Source organism: Anastrepha ludens, chromosome 5 (assembly GCF_028408465.1).
Source record: "Anastrepha ludens isolate Willacy chromosome 5, idAnaLude1.1, whole genome shotgun sequence".
NCBI classification, from domain to species: Eukaryota; Metazoa; Arthropoda; class Insecta; order Diptera; family Tephritidae; genus Anastrepha; species Anastrepha ludens.
Window position 1 is genome coordinate 36,100,111 of NC_071501.1, and position 19,267 is coordinate 36,119,377.

Here is a 19,267-nt window from a genome sequence, read left to right on the forward strand (position 1 = left end):
CTTAAAGCAGCATCTCCATAAACTTTTTGTAGCTCTCGATGCGCTTCAGCCACCGTTTTTTCGAATGAAAGAGGAAAATCCACACTTCCCGCAAATGACGATTATTCGGCACAGAATCAGACATTTTCACAAAGCCAAAACAAAACCACTAATGTGTCGAAACAGTTTGTTTACCATATGTCTAAGCTTGGTTTATGACGTTTAGATTATGTTAGAATCGACCAGCACACACTGCCGGCGGCAGCTATTGACAAGCAGCGGGAACTTAGTTGCGCACTTAATAATTATTAAGAAAACTAATACCTACAGAACGAAAAAAATACTACTATATTTAAAGTTAATTTAGAATTTTTGTTTTGTAATGCTCCTTTGAACTTATTGAAGTCGTAGAGGTATCGATGTGATAAAGTATTTTATAATATTAGTTTGGGGAAAAAGAAATCCATTATTTTTGCGAAAATCGTTTGAAACTGTTTTTTGGTCGATCTTTAGCGCCTGCGCGATGCAAGGACTACTAATATGCTGGTAAATTTCGATTACTTCCGTGATTTTATCGACATTTTCTTTAACATCAAAAATGCTTGAACGAAATTGACGAAACCAAAAAAAAATTAAAAAAAAAAAATAGAAAAAAAAGAAAGAATTAAAAAAGCACCAAGTTTTTTTTAAATTTCAGACCACATTTGCCGTTTTAGCTAAATTTTATAACAAACATGTTATACCAGATTTCAGACCAGTTCCATAAGAAACTTTTCTATATAGCTTTTGTTCGATTTCGTGCACTTCTTAGCATATTTTCAAATATGAATGCATATTGCAAGCTAATACAAGTTTTCTTTGAAATTAGTACTGCCTTTTTGGCAAATTTCCTCGACTGCACTGAATTTTCTCTCTGTTGACTTCCATTGTTAACACGCCATAACTCCACAACTGAGTGGAACAAACAAAAAACGGCAAAATAATTTTTTACTGTGAAATGTCACTTTAGAAACGAGCATAAACTTTAAATTGTTTGATCGATGCTTTATGAAATATCAATCACTACATCCATCTACCGAGAAAATAATTTCTTTTTCGTAATCTAGTACTTTGATCAATTTTTGACCATCGTACACTAAGGGTTTAGCACTATGAAACTGTCTTTCATTTTTGAAAGCCGATTGAGAAAGTGTTGTCCACACATTTTCGATTGGATTAAGGTCAAGGCTACAGTTACACCATTCTAAAATTAGTATTTTTTCGCTGCCAAAATCTTTTTTACTGCTGTGAAAGTATGAACGGCTGCATTATCATAAAGAAAAAAGTAATAAGTACTTCGTCTTGAAGTTGCATATACTTGACACTATACATTTTTGTGGATATAAAACATATACACGTTTTGTCCAAACTATGACAGAAATCCCTCTGAAATTACAAGTTGTTATCGTCTCCTGTTTCTTTCGTTTATCATGCCAATACGTTTGGTAATAACTCGATCATTCCAGATTGAATTTTTTTCATCAACAAAAATTACTCTTTCCCATTCATCTTCTCAAAATTGGTACTCTGCTGGGAATGTCAATCTGGCCTGTTTCTGTTCTGTGGTTAACTTAGGCTTAGGTGCTTGTTTCACATATTTTAGCCAAGAATCCGCTTGCAAAATTGGTTGCACACGACAGGTAGTAATTGCGAAATTATGAGTGTCTTTAATTTCAGCAGAGATATTTGATTTATTTATATCTAAATGTTTGATTTCCCGAACATCTTTAGTGTTAAAGTTCGGTTTTCCACCACTTCTTTGGCACGTCCGAATTTTTCTTTCAAATGGAAGTAATGTAAAACCTCAGTTTTGCCTCCTTTCAATTTTGAAGCTATCACTCGTATTGTAAGGCCTCTCTCTCTCCTCAAATACAGACAAAGCTTATCCGCGCGGCATCAAAAATACTTCTTCTTCTTTTTAATTGGCGCGATAACCGCTTACGCGATTTTGGCCGAGCTTAATAAAGCGCGCCAGTCGTTTCTTTCTCGTGCTAACTGGCGCCAGTTGGACACACCAAGTGAAGCCAAGTCCTTCTCCACCTGATCTTTCCAACGCAAAGGAGGCCTTCCTCTTTCCCTGCTACCATCAGCTGGTACCGCATCAAATACTTTCAGAGCGTTTGTATCCATTCGGACGACATGACCCAGCCAACGTAGCCGCTGGATCTTTATTCGCTGCGCTATGTCTATGTCGTCGTAAATCTCATACAGCTCATCGTTCCATCGCCTGAGATATTCGTCGTTGCCAACGTACAAAGGTCCAAAAATTTTACGCAGAATCTTTCTCTCAAACACTCCAAGTGTCGCTTCATCGGATGTTGTCATCGTCCAAGCTTCTGCGTCATACGTTAGGACGTGTTAGTTTTGTTCGTCGAGAGAGGACTTTACTACTCATTTGCCTACTTAGTCCAAAGTAGCACTTGTTGGCAAGAGAGATTCTACGTTGGATTTCAAGGCAGACATCGGTGTTAATGCTGGTTTCTAAATAAAGTCTTTTACAACCTCGAAATTATAACTGTCAACAGTGTCGTGGGTGCCGATACGCGAGTGCGCCGACTGTTTGTTTGATGACAGGAGGTACGTCTTTTTGTCCTCGTTCACCACCAGACCCATTCGCTTTGCCTCTTTATCCAGTTTTGAAGTCGACGAAAAGATGGTGTGTGTCGATTCTCCTTTCATAGGTCTTTTCCAAAACTTGGCGTATTATAAATATTTGGCCGATGGGCTTCAGCCTTTCACACAATACGCTCGCTAAAACCTTATAGGCGATATCTAAAGACAAATCCCGCGGTAATTGGCACAAATTGCAGGATCACCCTTCTTATGAATTGGACAGACCACACTTAAATTCCGAGAGGTAGGCATGCTTTCATCCGACCATATTTGGTATAGGAGCTGATGCATGCACCTTACCAGCTCCTCACTGTCATGTTTGAATAGCTCAGCCGGCAGTCCGTCGTCGCCCGCAGCTTTGTTGTTCTTTAGCCGTGTTATCGTCATGGTCGGGTAGCGGAACGACAATTCCGTCGTCAACGATTGGGGTAACAGGTTCAAGAAGTGTTCCCTCCATAGTTTAAGACTGCTCTAGATGTCAGTCACCAGATCGCCATCTTTGTTCTTAAAGGAAAATACCCCGGTCTTGCAACCTTCTGTAAGCCGCCGAACTTTCTGGTAGAATTTTCGGACGTTGTTCCTATAGCATAGCAAGCTCCTCGCACTCACGTATTTCGACCTCTCGTTTCTTCTTTCGGATAATACGTCTCTCTTCCTTTCTTACCTCTCTGTAGCGATTCCACATGGCTCGCGTTGCGCCCGATCGCAGCGTGGCTCTATAGGCGGCATCTTTTCTTTCTGCAGCAACATGGTATTCCTCGTCGTACCAATTGTTTGTTTGGGCTCGGCGGAATCCGATTTCTTCTTCGGCGGCGGTACGTAGAGAACGAGAAATGTTGCTCCATTATTCGTGCATGCCAGTTTGTTGAGCAGTACTCTCTGAGAGCAGGAGTGAGAGTCGAGTGGTGAGTCTTCTGGCTGTCTGTTGTGATTGCAGCTTTTCGATGTTGAACATTCTTTGCGTAGGTAGATGTATGGTTTTTCCTGCTTTCCTTGCCGTACCCCGTTCATCGCATCTCTTGAATGCCAGTGATGCCAGCCTTTAGTCGCACGAGGTCTCATCCGAGGCTGTTTTAATATTTTCATTGGGGGGGGGGGGGGGGGGGGGGGGGGGCGATTTTTAAGTGGCGGGTCCCAAGCTCAGCGCACAACCAGCTATCCTGGAATGCTTCGCCTTCTAACGTTAGCTCACTGCCGAAGGGGTGTTCGGAAGCTACCCAGAGGATACGTGGGCTAATCCCGGACGTTGTGGGCTGCTTGAACCATATGCAGAAGAATAGCCCTGGCCACTCCCAAGTAAATGGCGGTCAGTAACTTGCCCCACTTGCGTTGACTTCTCCATATGGAACCATCCTCAAAAATACTTATAATATAATAATTTTAACGTAATAACTTACATTGCACACTTTTAAATTTAAAGCAAACGCTTTTGCTCTTATAACTACAAATTCATTTTGCGGAACAAGAATTTGCCTTTTACTAAAATATCAGCAATAAATGCGGAATAATTTTGTTATGAGATACCGTTTCAAATATACAATCAACGAAAGGATATTTACACATTTTTCTATGATTGCTTTAGTAGATGTCCTCAGCATACCATTTTTATGAAAGAAATAATGAATATGAATGCAAATATATGCAATGATGGTAAAAATATATGAATTCAAATAAATTAAAGCAGTATTGATTCACTCGCACACACATACACACTTTCAATACCCATCGTTGGGCCACGGAAACTATTTATATTTATAATCCAAAGTACATAAATATACATACATACGCACGTTTATAACGCCAATAAATCTTGCCAAGCATCTGTCATATCATCTCACGGCCAATTTGATTTTATCATGATTACGACGCGCTGACAGTCATAAAATAACACAAAATCCCTCTGTTATCTCTGTTATTGTACTCACAGCCTAGCTTCCCCTCCTTTCTATTAATTATTGACCAATTTCATGGCAATTTTCATACATTGCCGACACAATCGAGGGAATGGAAGAGCGTTAAAACTTTCGCGGTTGCTTTGTGTGATTTTTCTTCTTCTGCTCCTGCTCAATACCGAACATTGTCCCTTTCATTTGCCCACCCTACGGGCGAGTACTTTCAGTGATGAGTTAAAAGCCTGACAATTTAAGCCAAGAACTTCTTCATTATGTCGCCTTATGGTTGGCTTTTCGGTTGGCTTTACACATTTTTACTTTCATTGTTTTACTTTGCGCGGCACTTTCAGCTTAATGCTTGATTACGTGTGAATGTGTGCGCTGCTGTTGTGTTGGTGCGGAAGCTTGTGAGTGTTCGTTTGTATGAATTTCGGTTATTAATTAATTGCGGTTGGGGTTTTATAGCGTGGCAGGCGGAAGTAACTTTATGGCATGCACAAGGAAGCATATGCACACATGCGCAGAGTTTTTTTTGGATAAATATATACATACATATGTGTATGTACTTATACTTATATAAGCACTAATACATATTCAAGCTCATATTGGCACTGAGTGTTGTTTTTAATGGTAAGTTCAACGTACCCGAGGAAATAGGCTTGTGCTTGAACACCATACGATTGGCCTCAGATTCAATGCCCATTGTGGACACTACGCACAAATTAAATTTAGAAGAGTTTTTCCTAATATCGGTCGTTCCTTAGGGTTGGTTGGCAGGTAGGCAGGTGAAATGGTTGAAATACTATTCTGACACTCCCCAAGTACTACCGTTTTGATGCCATTTTTAGACCACCAAAGGGCAGATATTTACAGCCAGCCAGAGATGTTGATTTAATGGAAAAGTTTGATGGAATTAAGGTTGGCGCACTGCCTCAGGCTGCCAAAAAAGGAGCACTTAGTGACTTTAATCGTCTAGCTGCCAAACCCGAACCTTTACAGAGAAAGTGATCAACAGTCTCCTTCTCTGTAAGGTCTCCACAGCTTCTGTAATGGGGGTTTAAATGGTACTAGCTTTATAACGTGTGAGCTGCACCTGTAAATACAGCTGCGTGTATGGATATTGAATGGGTTGGAGTCCCCTGAACTTTCTGAGCCCTTCTTCTATTGCAATGGTGCCAAAGCGATTACGAAAGAAATGGTGCTTCATCTCTTCTCTACAAATCTCTTGGGTGTGCAGGTAACATTTCTCTGATCTGGGTTTCAGGGCATAGGAACATAGAGGGAAATGAAATGTTTGATGGGTTTGCCAGGAAGGGGCCGACTGAATTGGTCTATTTCGAAAACTCTTTGGCCCCAGTAAAATGGACTTTATTTTAAAGTATATTTTATTCTAAACCATTAACAAAAAATTTATAAAAATGTTGAGAAAATCCGAAGATATTTCACTTTAAAAACTCTATACCAAAATTTCTAACTTTAAATAAATCTTAGAATTATTAATTTATTTTCCGAATTTTTTCAGCTTATTTTCGATATACTCACACCTATATATGATCTAGTTTTCAGAAAAATTTCCAACAATGTCCAAAATGCTTAGATCACTTGACATGGAATCGCTTTTATATAGTTTTCGTGGTAGAAGAATCTTAAAGGGATTGATTTTTTATGTTGATTGTAGTTTTTTTAACGCCCATCTCTATTACACCTCGTAAAATTTAAAATTGTATGAAATCTGTATATTATCAAACCACAATTTCTCTAGAACTTTGCAAAACACACACATGTACGCACAAAATGGACCAGCTATAAATTACAATTAATTTAGATTTTCCAAGTTTTGGTCATACAAACAAAGTAAAAGGCGCGATTACTGATTGAATTATTACTGAAACTTTTTTATAGCAAAATTCCACTAAGATCATTTTATGGAACCTAAGAGGTTAGGGTTCAAATATTTCTTTGATTTTGCGGTTTAACTTGACCTGTTTTGTAAGAAAAGTTCTAAAATACTTTTTAAATGGTACATTTGAAGACTGAAATAAATATAATAATGATATACAAATATTTGTCAGAAACTTTCTGTGGGGGTTGACTGATGGCTCTTTGGGTTCTTTTTTTAAGGAAATCCAAACAGTCCTTTTAAATTGGTTATTTGAGGACTGAAAAGCTTCATGAAAATATTTTTCGGAAAATTTCAAAGACAACAAACTTAGTAGCGCCTACTTGTAATTGACAAAAAAACACAACTCTCTATAAAGAGTCTAATGTTAAATGTAAACTGAAAAAATATAATAGAATTTGAAGAATATTAATATAGAATTGTTTATTTATCTGCTGTATGCAAAATAAATATAGTGAAATAAATATTTACATACCCTATGATCAGAGAGTTCTGGTAATGTTCAGATAAAACAAAACAGAGTCAAATTTCAGGCAAATTTATTTTACGAGTATCTCCTTCAAAATAAGACCCTTGTGAAGCAACACACATGTGCCAACGTTTAACCCAGTCCTCCATGCACCACTCGTAGGCCTTCAGCTCCTTCGTCACATTTTCTTTGATCCCCTCTATCGACTGAAATCTCCTTCCACGAAGTGGTAACTTCAACTTGGGAAACAAAAAGAAGTTTACTTTATTTTTATTTCGTTTATTTATTATTTACTTCGTTTTTGGTCGAATAACCCAGCACAATTTGGGCTCGGTACGATGGCGCGTGCAAAATCTAAGAACTGTTTGCCCACATTTCCGGCCGTTTGCGACGTATAGCATCTCTCAAACGCTTCAAAACGGATAAATAATATTCTTTATTGACTGTCTGGCCCGATGGAAGGTACTCATGGTGCACTACGCCTTAGCAAGCGAAGAAGACAGTCAACATCACCTTCCCGGTACTTTTTTACTATAGGGTATTTTATAGGTATATGTAATGATGACAGACTCGAGAAATACCCGTTTAATTTTAATCAATCATAACTGATTTATATCCGCAACAGAGAATGACAAACCCAAATTATAGAAAAAGTTGTTTCTAAAGGCTGGGCTGAGCAGGCCAGGCATGCTCTTCATACGAGGGGTGCCTTTTATACGTCGGGATTAGAGAACAAAACAAATTTTAATCATCGAAAATCACTTTATTGTTTTTCAAAACATTCTCCATGAAGATCTATACACTTTTGCATGCGTTTGAACCAATTGTCGAAGCACTTTTGCCACTCTGAATGAGGTACCTCCAAAACATGCATTCTGAATGCCGCAACCGCTTCTTCAGGTGCCGAAAAACGTTGACCTCTCAGATTGTTTTTTACGTACGGGAATAAAAAGAAGTGCCAAGTCAGGACTATACGGCGGATGACCCATTAATTCGATGTTTTGGGTGCTCAAAAATGCAGTTGTTTGAGCCGATGTGTGAGAGCTCGCATTGTCCTGGTGAAGAGTGATCCGTCTTTGGCGATTGGTTTTCCTAATTTCTTGGAAGACAACTGGCAAACAAATGGTTGTGTACCACTCAGAATTTACTGTTCTGCGTTGTTCTAGTGGTACGGTTGCGACATGTCCAGTTTTTCCGAAAAAACAGGCGACCATTTGCTTGGAAGTGCTTCGTGGTGCCTTTTGTTGGATTTGGCTCATCTTGAAACACCCATACAGTCGACTGCTGTTTACTTTCGGGCTCATACGCGTAAATCCATGATTCATCACCTGTCACGATGTCATAGACGTGTTTCGAAGCCCCGCGATCGTATTTTTTGAGCATTTCCTTCGACCAATCGACACGAGCCTTTTTTTGAGCGATTGACAAATCGACGAAATTCGTCTTGGAGTGAACTACGACCACGATTGAATTCACCATACCATCGATAAACACTGGTCCTTGATGGAGCTTCATCGCCAAAAAATGAATTAAGTTCATCCATGCAATGTTGCTGAGTTAATCTACGTCGAAAGTTGTAAAAATAATCGCACGAAAATGTTCACGATTTAGTTCCATTTTTGGACCGAGATAAATCTTTTAAGTTACTATAAACAACACAAATAGCGCTGGTATTTCAAAACGTTCTGAGTACGTAAAAGCCAAAAAATGTCAAACTTTGCGATATAGCTGTCAGTTGCCAGATTGCAGCACCAGGGTTGCCAAATCCCGAAATATAAAAGGCACCCCTCGTAAAAAACCATGTGTCTCCATTAGAGGAAATACTTACATAAAACTCAAAATACAAATAGAAGGAAGAGGTAGGCCAAACACCTAACAGAAGTGTCGGTCTACATCCCGCAAGCCAACAGTAAATTTGGGCATGGAGCACACTTATGAGATAAATAACCATAACTAATAACACTCTAAACCTTCCTTCCATTAGTACGGTGGTTGATATCATTATCGGGCACTGACTACTAGGAACTCTAATGACTTCTGCCGCAGCTGTTGAAACGAAGAGTAGTGTAAGAAGTAGAAGTATTGCCCACCCCTCTGCACTATTCCATTGCCATATTTTGTAGCCAACACGAGATATCGCTCTTATACTCTTATTTTTGGGAAAGTCTGCCAGACTTGGAATCGACAGCCAGCCACAGTATTTTATTGCTTATCCGAGAGACAAAGTGACTCTACCTCATTGGGTTTTAGAGGGGGAACTTGAGTCTAAACTAATGGTGTCACAATGGGCCTCCAGGACTAAGTTCGTCCCCTCTAATCCCATATAGAGAGCGGCCATAACATATGGGACGCAATGAAACTAAAAAAACTGTCATATAAAACGTTTTTGGTTTTATTTCTTACAAATATGAACGAGACGTTATCAATAAAACGGTCCGCGGATGACATATGGCAAAAATAAATTTTTTGTTTTTTGGTAGGACCGTTATAAGCTTACTTGGCAAATTTCAGCGTGATATGTCACATAGTTTGTTTTCTGTGCTACTGTGAACAAGTCAAGCTCGAATGTGTTCTTCGAATTTAACGATGGAAATTCAAGTTGAACAAAGAATTTGTTTGAAACTTTGTTATTCCAACAAAATTTCGACTTCAGACGCCTTAAAAATGTTGCAGACAACCTATGGGGACTCTGTTCTATCGCGTGCACGTGTTTTCCAGTGGTACAAATCATTCAAAGAGGGCCGTACATCGGTTGAAAACTTGCCTCATGAACGTCGTCCAGCAACATCAGTAAACGACGAAAACATCGGAAAAGTAAAGGAAATTGTGCTTGAAAATCGCACAAATCGCAAAATCGGTTAACGCTGAATATTATTTCGACGTTTTAAAGCGTTTGCGCGAGAACATTCGTCTTAAAAGGAAGGAATTGTGGGACAACAAGTCATGGTTCTTGCATCACGAGAATGCACCAGCTCACACATCACGTCTTGTTCGCGATTATTTGAACAAAAATAATGTTAATATCGTTCCGCAAGCACCGTATTCGCCTGATATGGCTCCATGTGACTTTTTCCTGTTTCCCAAGCTCAAGTTGCCGCTCCGTATAAAACATTTTGAGAGAATTGAAGTGATAAAAGAGAATTCGAAGAACACACTCGAGCTTGACTTGTTTACAGTAGCACAGAAAACAAACTGTGTGACATATCACGCTGAAATTTGCCATGTAAGCTTATAACAGTCCTACCAAAAAACAAAAAATTTATTTTTGCCATATGTCATTCGCGGACCGTTTTATTGATAACGTCTCGTTCATATTTGAGCAGAAGGTAGGCTTGATTTATAGAGCACTAATTACTCTTCTATTTGGTGCTCAAGATAGTTATAAAAAACCAAGGACAAAAACAGAAGTGGTATTCGGGGTCAAAAATTCGCACGCCGATATCAATCAATGTGAGGTTATTTTTCAATGTGAGTGATTTGCCACATTAAGCAATATATTGCGCTTAGTGCGGGAATTAGGCTGAACATTTTAAGTAAGTGGTCAAATACGGACTACGGTAACGGTAAAACCCTGGATGGCATTCCCGTTGAAATGCTGGCTGGGCTTCCGCGACTAGTAACACGGGTTCCTGATCATTGCGATATTGAGGATGCCTGCAGAGCCGATGAACTAGCGAGACTTGGCACCAAATTTACTTATGAGTACACAGGCAATGACATAGGCATATGTAGGTAGGTAGGTAAGATGGCAAGAGTACCCCAGGTGCACTACAAGTAGCACTTATGTGCCGTTTTGATACCATAATGTGGACCACTACCTGTGAAAGGATTAAGGGAGGAGATAAAACCGTCTACAGCCATTCAGTGCTGTTGATGTAGCGGAGGAGAGAAAAGGGATCTAGGCTGGAGAATTTCATCAAGCCATCCCCAAAGGGGACGCTGAGGAATCTCAAACGCCTAGCCGCCAGAGCCGGACATTTGCAGAGAAAGTGTTTCACAGTCTTTTTCTCTGCAGGATCCCCACAGCTTCTGCAATGGGGGTTGTACGGAATTCCAAGCTTCTCCGCATGAGTGCCGATCACCCAGTGACCAGTGATCACTGCCATAAGTTTGGAAATTGAATAGCGGGGAGTTCGCATCACCTTAAGCGTTCTGTTTATATCGTATTGAGGCCACAGTGCTTTTGATATGACACACGATGAGACAGACCTCCATCTGTCTTGCGCTTTTCTTAGAAAGAAGTTGTGTAGTTTCCCTTTAACGACGGCCAAGGGGATACCGATGTCTGAGAAGGGGGCAGCTGGATCCGGTTCTGCCGCCCTTTTCTTGGCAAGCTCACCGGCAATTTCATTTCCCTCTACATTCCTGTGCCCAGGAACCCAGAGGAGGGAAATGTTTCCTGCACGTCCGAGATGTTTAAGTTCCTCCTTACAGGAGTTCACGAGAAGAGAGCTGCAATACGGCGACGACAATGTCTTGATTGCGTCGAAATCGGTTATGGAAATTTTGCAAAACAAAGTAATTTTTGGGTAATAATTAATAAAATATAAATGATTCAGTTTAATATTTTTTGGAAATTGAGTTACCAAACGAACTAGTGAATCGTCGATCCACTGCTAGTCGCTTTCCCTGCAGGGAAACTTACAAATCTATGCATGCAAAGTATTATCTCAGCTGTAGGCACATTAGATTTGTAACAAATGATGTGGTCACTTTCTATTGTATGGGTAAATGACTTTACATGAACATTTTTCTCTAGTTTCTTATTTTATTTATTTTATTTTTATTCTTTCGTCACTATTTTTGCTCTTATTGTTCCTTTTTCAGCTTTTATGTGTTCAGCGAAGTGTTTATTTTAGAGGTATAAATAAATTAAAATTAATTATAACGTTGCACGTTGACGTATCTTCGAATGACGTAAAATTGACGTGAATTCTCACACACACTTGGGGATTTGCTAAATGTGAACATACTCGTATATGGGACATTTTGTTACAACCCGGACAAATTTGAAAGAAATATTTTTATTTTTATTTGGAGGAAGTATCTTTTTTTTAAGTTCAACATATAACGTTTTACATACATATAAATATAATGTTTTTTCTTCTTTATTTACTATTCGTATTCGAAGATAAGCAATTATAAAGGGTGGTTAAATTTTAAGGGCCGATTTTGAATGTATACCACACCTAAACGTCAATTTTTTTTCTGCATTTCATTTGACAATTTTTAATTTCAGACTATTATTATGAAAACGGGCGTTCAAATCAAAAATCGAAGAAAATCATCTTGAGTGATTAGGCACATTTTCACCTCAGTGGATTCGTCAATAAGCAGAATTGCCGCATTTGGGCGAATGATAATCCAAGAGTGATTGCCGAAAAACCAATGCATCCACAAAGAGTGACTGTTTGGCGCGGTTTATGGGCCGGCGGCATCATTGGGCCGTATTTTTTCCAAAATGAGCAGTTACTGTGAATAGTGTTCGCTAACGTGAGATGATAACGCACCTTTTATGGCCCAAATTGGAAGATATGGATGTGGACGATATGTGGTTTCAACAGGACGGTGCCACTTATCGCACAGCTAACGAAACAATGGCTCTTTTGCGCGAAAAATTTGATGGCCGAATAATCTCACGTCGTGGTGATGTCAATTGGCCGCCAAGATCATGTGATTTGACACCGTTGGGCTTCTTTCTTTGGAGTTATTTGAAAGAAAAGGTGTACGTCGATAAGCCAGCAACAATTCATGAGCTAAAGGATGAGATAATTCGGCACATTAACGGCATAGAACCTCAATTATGCTTCAGCGTCATCGAAAATTTGGACCATCGGATGGAGGTGTGCCGCTGAGGCTGCGGCGGCCATTTGGCCTATATTTTGTTTTATACGTAATTGAGTTACACCAGTATTATCATAATAAAGAGAAATAATTTCTTAAAAAAATTGTATTTTATTCAAAATCAACACCGGCCCTTGAAACTTAACCACCCTTTACAACTCACAAAAAAAATATTATTAACATTTTTTTTTGTATTTTTTTCAATACAAATTTGAATTGTATTTGAAAATAATTCGCGGTTTCTAGCTGCTTCCAAGAGGTGCCTTACACGTTCCATACCGGTCCATTGCCTTCTTCTCCTCAACCAAGAAAACTGCTACGCCCGATTCCACTTACTCGTGAGATCTTGCCCTGCAATGTAGCACCTCTTATTTCGGAAATCGCAGTAGATGATCCATATACGTTGTTTTTCTATGTTTGGGGTGCAATTTTCTACTGAGTTGTCTGTTCCCGTGAACCCTACGTAGCACTTCTTCATTAGAAACGTGATACATAGAGTTTTTAGTAATCTCAGGAGAAGCCACATTTCACACGCCTCCAGTCTATTCACGTCTGACAATTTTATGGTCCATATTGCCATGCCATGGGGCAGAACTGAGCGCACATATCATTTTATGAAGCGTATTTTTAGTTGCAGATTTAATTCGTAACATTTTAGCACTTTATTACGCGTAAGAAATGCAGACCTTGCCATTATAATGTGACATCTTTTATCTGTTGAAGCATCCCAGTTTTCGTTGAGCAGGCAACCAAGTTATCTAAATTAATTTACTCTTTTTTCAGGAGCACTGTTGATTGCTGTTTTTGTTTTTTATTTTCTATATTATGGAAATTAGAGGAGAACAAAATTTTGAGGATTTTACAGTTTTTAGCTGGCAGACTCATTGTTTAAAAATATATCTCCTGTTCTGTTACATATAGACAAATAATAGATCATAGAATGAAGCACACCAATAGAAAATATTGAAATTAAAAAAAAATTCTGGCAAATAGTTCAATAATCAGACCATCCGGTTCCTATGTAAAATCGTGCGCCAAATCCAGGAATCTACTAAAAAAATTCCCTATGATGTCGTTTTCGAATATCGCCAAATAAAAGCAAAGTTTTGACAAAGGATTTCTTCTTGTCTATGTTTATGCTTTGTATTAAGAAAACCCGGTATTTTAAATACAAAAATTAAGTGCGGCTTCAACGCTCGGTGTTGCTAATGCAATCGCAGGCATCGCTGGTTGTAGCGGACATATGTGGTAATATAGGGACTATTGACTAAATTTCAACAAGAATCGACTTATGAGCCACGTACGTTCGTTAATTATATCGCTGATTTGTTGGCTACCATGAGGCTTGACCTGCTGAAGCTACTGATGAGATACTCTACACTCATCACTTTAAAAACATTAAGAAGACAAAAAATTCACATCAAAAATTGAGAAAAATGGAAAATTATGGAAATTCTTAAAACTAGGGTGTCCAGGTAAGCCCTAGTTTTAAGAAGAAACGCCAAATTATCAACTGACTACTTCATAATGCAGGCATCATCGGGAAGATTGATAAGCTTTAATTCCAAGCATGCGTAAAGGAATATTATGAACAAAGCTAACAATTTCACGAGAAGCGTCCTGCCAATAAGTTATAGGTTAGGTGAGGTTGTGGTGGCTGTCCATGTCCATGGGACACACTCAAGCTCATAACCTACTGTGATCGCGCGTCGCGAACTTGTTCTTCTCTTCTAAACTAAATGTTATCCGTTCAGAAACTTTAGAATGCCCCAGATTGCCAACGAGGTGAGATCTTCAAGCTCATTCACGAGTTGTCTACCTAAAATGATAAATCTCCCTTTGGATGGAGCAGAACAGTTGCACATAAGGAGTATTTGATAACTTCTTCAGAAATCATCGTCTGTCTGATCCATTATAACGGAAATGAGTGTGCAAAGCCTACGCTTATTTTGGCTTAGCAGAGATGCTGTGCGTCTAGAGAGAGTTGGGCACAATTGTTCGGTGGTTAGTTACGCTACCTTTCATTCACCATTCCAAGGGGTTTCTCAAGAATAAATATCTTATATTTCTGACTACCTTCTGCTCAAATATGAACGAGACGTTATCAATAAAACGGTCCGCGGATGACATATGGCAAAAATACATTTTTTGTTTTTTGGTAGGACTGTTATAAGCTTACATGGCAAATTTCAGCGTGATATGTCACACAGTTTGTTTTCTGTGCTACTGTAAACAAGTCAAGCTCGAGTGTGTTCTTCGAATTCTCTTTTATCACTTCAATTCTCTCAAAATGTTTTATACGGAGCGGCAACTTGAGCTTGGGAAACAGGAAAAAGTCACATGGAGCCATATCAGGCGAATACGGTGCTTGCGGAACGATATTAACATTATTTTTGTTCAAATAATCGCGAACAAGACGTGATGTGTGAGCTGGTGCATTCTCGTGATGCAAGAACCATGACTTGTTGTCCCACAATTCCTTCCTTTTAAGACGAATGTTCTCGCGCAAACGCTTTAAAACGTCGAAATAATATTCAGCGTTAACCGATTTTGCGATTTGTGCGATTTTCAAGCACAATTTCCTTTACTTTTCCGATGTTTTCGTCGTTTACTGATGTTGCTGGACGACGTTCATGAGGCAAGTTTTCAACCGATGTACGGCCCTCTTTGAATGATTTGTACCACTGGAAAACACGTGCACGCGATAGAGCAGAGTCCCCATAGGTTATCTGCAACATTTTTAAGGCGTCTGAAACCGAAATTTTGTTGGAATAACATAATTTCAAACACATTCTTTGTTCAACTTGAATTTCCATCGTTAAATTCGAAGAACACACTCGAGTTGACTTGTTTACAGTAGCACAGAAAACAAACTATGTGACATATCACGCTGAAATTTGCCAAGTAAGCTTACAACAGTCCTACCAAAAAACAAAAAATTTACTTTTGCCATATGCCATCCGCGGACCGTTTTATTGATAACGTCTCGTTCATATTTGAGTAGAAGGTATATCATTGCTTGATTTTCATCAATCAATCTCGCTACTTTATCGATCTTGCAGTTCTTCTCGATGTCGCAATGGGCAGGAACCCATAGTATCCTTAAGCGAAATGACTCAGCCATCTCGTTAAGAGGTGTGCGGCATTTCATGGCTACCTTAGAAGTTATCGACTGCTTTTTGAGGGAAAATGTAGATGTAGATGTAGATGTAGAAATGCAGATATTCAGAATACGCACGTCCGATCACCCTATCCTCGTGCTTTGAGCTACCTGTGTGCCTCGTGCTGATGTGGTGGCAGTTGCAAGCAGGGGTGCATAGGAGCACCCGCTATTAAGTGCAGTTGAGCCCTAACTATTTTATATTTCACCGAGAATGCGAAATCATCTGAGGATTTACAGAGAGATCGAAATTTTCCACTTGGCAACTACATTTAGTAAAACCTTCAGGAAACATTTTTTTCCATTTTGAAAACATAAGAAATGGTTCTATCTGATTTTCGGAAGTAAGTGTATTTATTAGTTGCATTTTTTTTATTAATATACAACTCACAAACTGCTGCTGCTATTTGATTTGGCAGTTTATTGGTACCAAGTTTTTCTTCTTGTGTTGCTTGTTTTCTAAATTTTTGCTTAAATATTTTACACACTTAAAAACCATTTTTTTTTATTTGCATACCAAAGGAAATGTGAATACTATTTTCTATTAGCATATCGCTTAAATTTAGCACATTGCTAATTTTGCTTCTACTCGTTTCTGGAAATCTGTTTTCTAAACATTTAATAATCTTAAAAATGATTCTTCTGATTTTATCAAATTTCGTATATGAATGGCTTCGGACGTAGTTGTTTACGCTTTACGCCAAAGCAGAAAATTCGTAGGATTTAAAATGTGATGTGTGTTGTGGGTGGCAATGATGCTCCATACCCTATTTCCCACTGTTTATTTTGAAAATTCATATAAACACTGCCCCAAACAAAAAAAAAGGAGCGAATTGCCTGGCATTTTGTTTCTCAAGATATTTTATTTTAAGTGAATTGAAAATATTTTGTTAGTAAACATTGCAAATTGAAGACGACGGGGTAGATATTCCTCCACCTAGCTAAGATGAGGTCAGTGCCGCTATTGAAAAAAACAAGGCAGCCGGTGTAGATGAGCTCCTAGCAGAACTTTTCAAGGCCGGCGGCAATGAGCTGATCGGGTGCATGAGCTTATGAGTAAAATATGGTCGGAAGAAAGCATGCCCAATGATTGGAATCTGTGTGTCCTTTGTCCTCTGTTGAAGAAAGGCGACCCTAGTACATATAAGCGCTAACTATCGGGGGATCAGTCTTATCGCCATCTTATATAAGGTTGTGTCGAGCGTATTGTGAGATTGGACCTTATCAGTGTGGTTTTTTGGCCTTGAAAGTCCACCATTGACCAGATCTTCACATTACGTCAAATCCTGAAAAAAAGCCATGAAAAAGATAACGACATAACTCATCATCTCTTTGTCGATTTTAAAGTGTTTTCGATAGCCCGATAAGGGAGCGCCTATACATCAATATGTTTTAGTTTGATATGCCCGCAAAACTGATTCGACTATGCAAAATGACATTGATCAACACGTCCAGTTTTGTCAAGGTACAACACAGTTAAAATGTTGTAAAGGAAGTTCTCGTCTTTTCTCGCTTCTTTAATGAAGTCTTTCGAGTTTTGAATTCTGAGCAATTTTTGGTCCTCAGTAAATTTGGGCGGAATGAAACGCGCACAGAAGTTTTGTAAACCCAAATTATCCGTTAAAATGCGATAAATCGATGTTTTGGAGATATTCAACTCCGATTCCATGAATTTCAACGATGATTTCTGTTCATTTTTGATAAATTTACGAACGATTTCGATGGAATTTTCGGTGATTACTGAATTTGGTCGGCCCGCATGTTCATTGTCATTTATGTCCTCACAACCATTCATGAACTCTGGCATGAGATAGACAATCATAGCCATACATTTTTTTCATCAATTCAAATGTTCGGTAAACACTTCCACTGAACCGTATGTCACCAAGATTTCACTTGAAGTCAGATAGGGATGTGACTTCCAACGCACTAACTCATTGAAAAGATAGCGCCATCAAAAACATTTAAAGGACATCAGTCTTGTTTATTGTGGACTTCACCTTGTACACGGCAACTATACCTTTGAAATTGCCAAGGAATTTATATATCTTGGCACCGCCGATAACGACTGCCGCTGAATGAACCACAAGCTGTATAAGCTCTAGAACGATGTGAACATAGAGAAGCGCATCAATATTCAGCGCTGGGCCATGTCGAGCATATGAGGGCAGAAGAGCCAGCAAAGAAGGTGTTGGGATGGCACGTTAGAAGACAACGATGTAGGGGAGGACCATGCCCCCGAGGAAAGGTCCAAGTCGAGGCAGTATCATCGCTTGGTGTAACAATTTGGACAATGCGTGCGCAAAGCAGAGACGCCTGGTGAAACTTATGGGGTTAGGGGTAGTCAGAATTTTCAAAAATGGGATTTTTTTGCATTTTCTGAAAGTATAATATCTTAAAAATATTGTGCGAAAACTTGAAGTGAATTCAACATATACTTTTTGAGTTATTCAACAATTAACAAAGAGCGCTCGGGCGCCCCGGAGTGCAAGTAGCTAGCAGCCGCTGCAAGCAACCGACATACGAAAGTGGTAGATAAGCGCGCTAACGATATTACTCGAGAAGGTAGAATGCTACGTTGGCAACAGCAACTCGATATTTTGGAAGCTGATATGACGGCTGTAGAACTATTATATGGCCCAGGAATAGATGACACGGTGTAAGTAATTAAATAATTGGTATAACTCTACATAAATCGATAGGAAAACTTAAAATGCGTTTTTCTCAAAACCATGTTTTTTTGAGCTGGTGATCACTGTAACTTAAAAACCGCTTGGTAGATTTGAATAAAATTTGTACTGCTTTTGAAAAACATAAAACACTCGTGCCTGATCGAAGGATTTTTTTTCAAAAATTTCGATTTTTAAACAATTAATTCTAGGTTTTTTGCTCGAAAATCTGAAAAATATTTTCTGAGGTCGTCATTTGTTAATTTTGAAAAAAAAAACCAAAAAAAGCTTCAATCAGGTACAAGATTATCTATTAATAAAACTAATTTCTCTTGTCCGATTGATTTTAGATGAGTTTCCATGGATTTGTGATGATCACCGCAAGGGACTTCTGGAGAAACAGGATCTACACAAACAGCGATATCTTTTACAATTATTATTTTTTTATATTTTAAATGCTGCTAAAGTCAAGTCAAGTTTTGTAAAATAAAGCCACTGACTAGCAAAAAAAAAAAAAAATTATTGAAAATCTTCAATTTTTTGGACCTCCGACTGCAATAAAGGGTTAGGGGTACCTTTATTGCAGTCGGCCATAATCCGGCAACGGGTTATTATCCCTGGTCAGGCCAAATAAGTAAGTAAATAAACATTGAAAATGTTTTTCACATGGATTAATGAAAATTGCAGCTTATGAGCAAATAT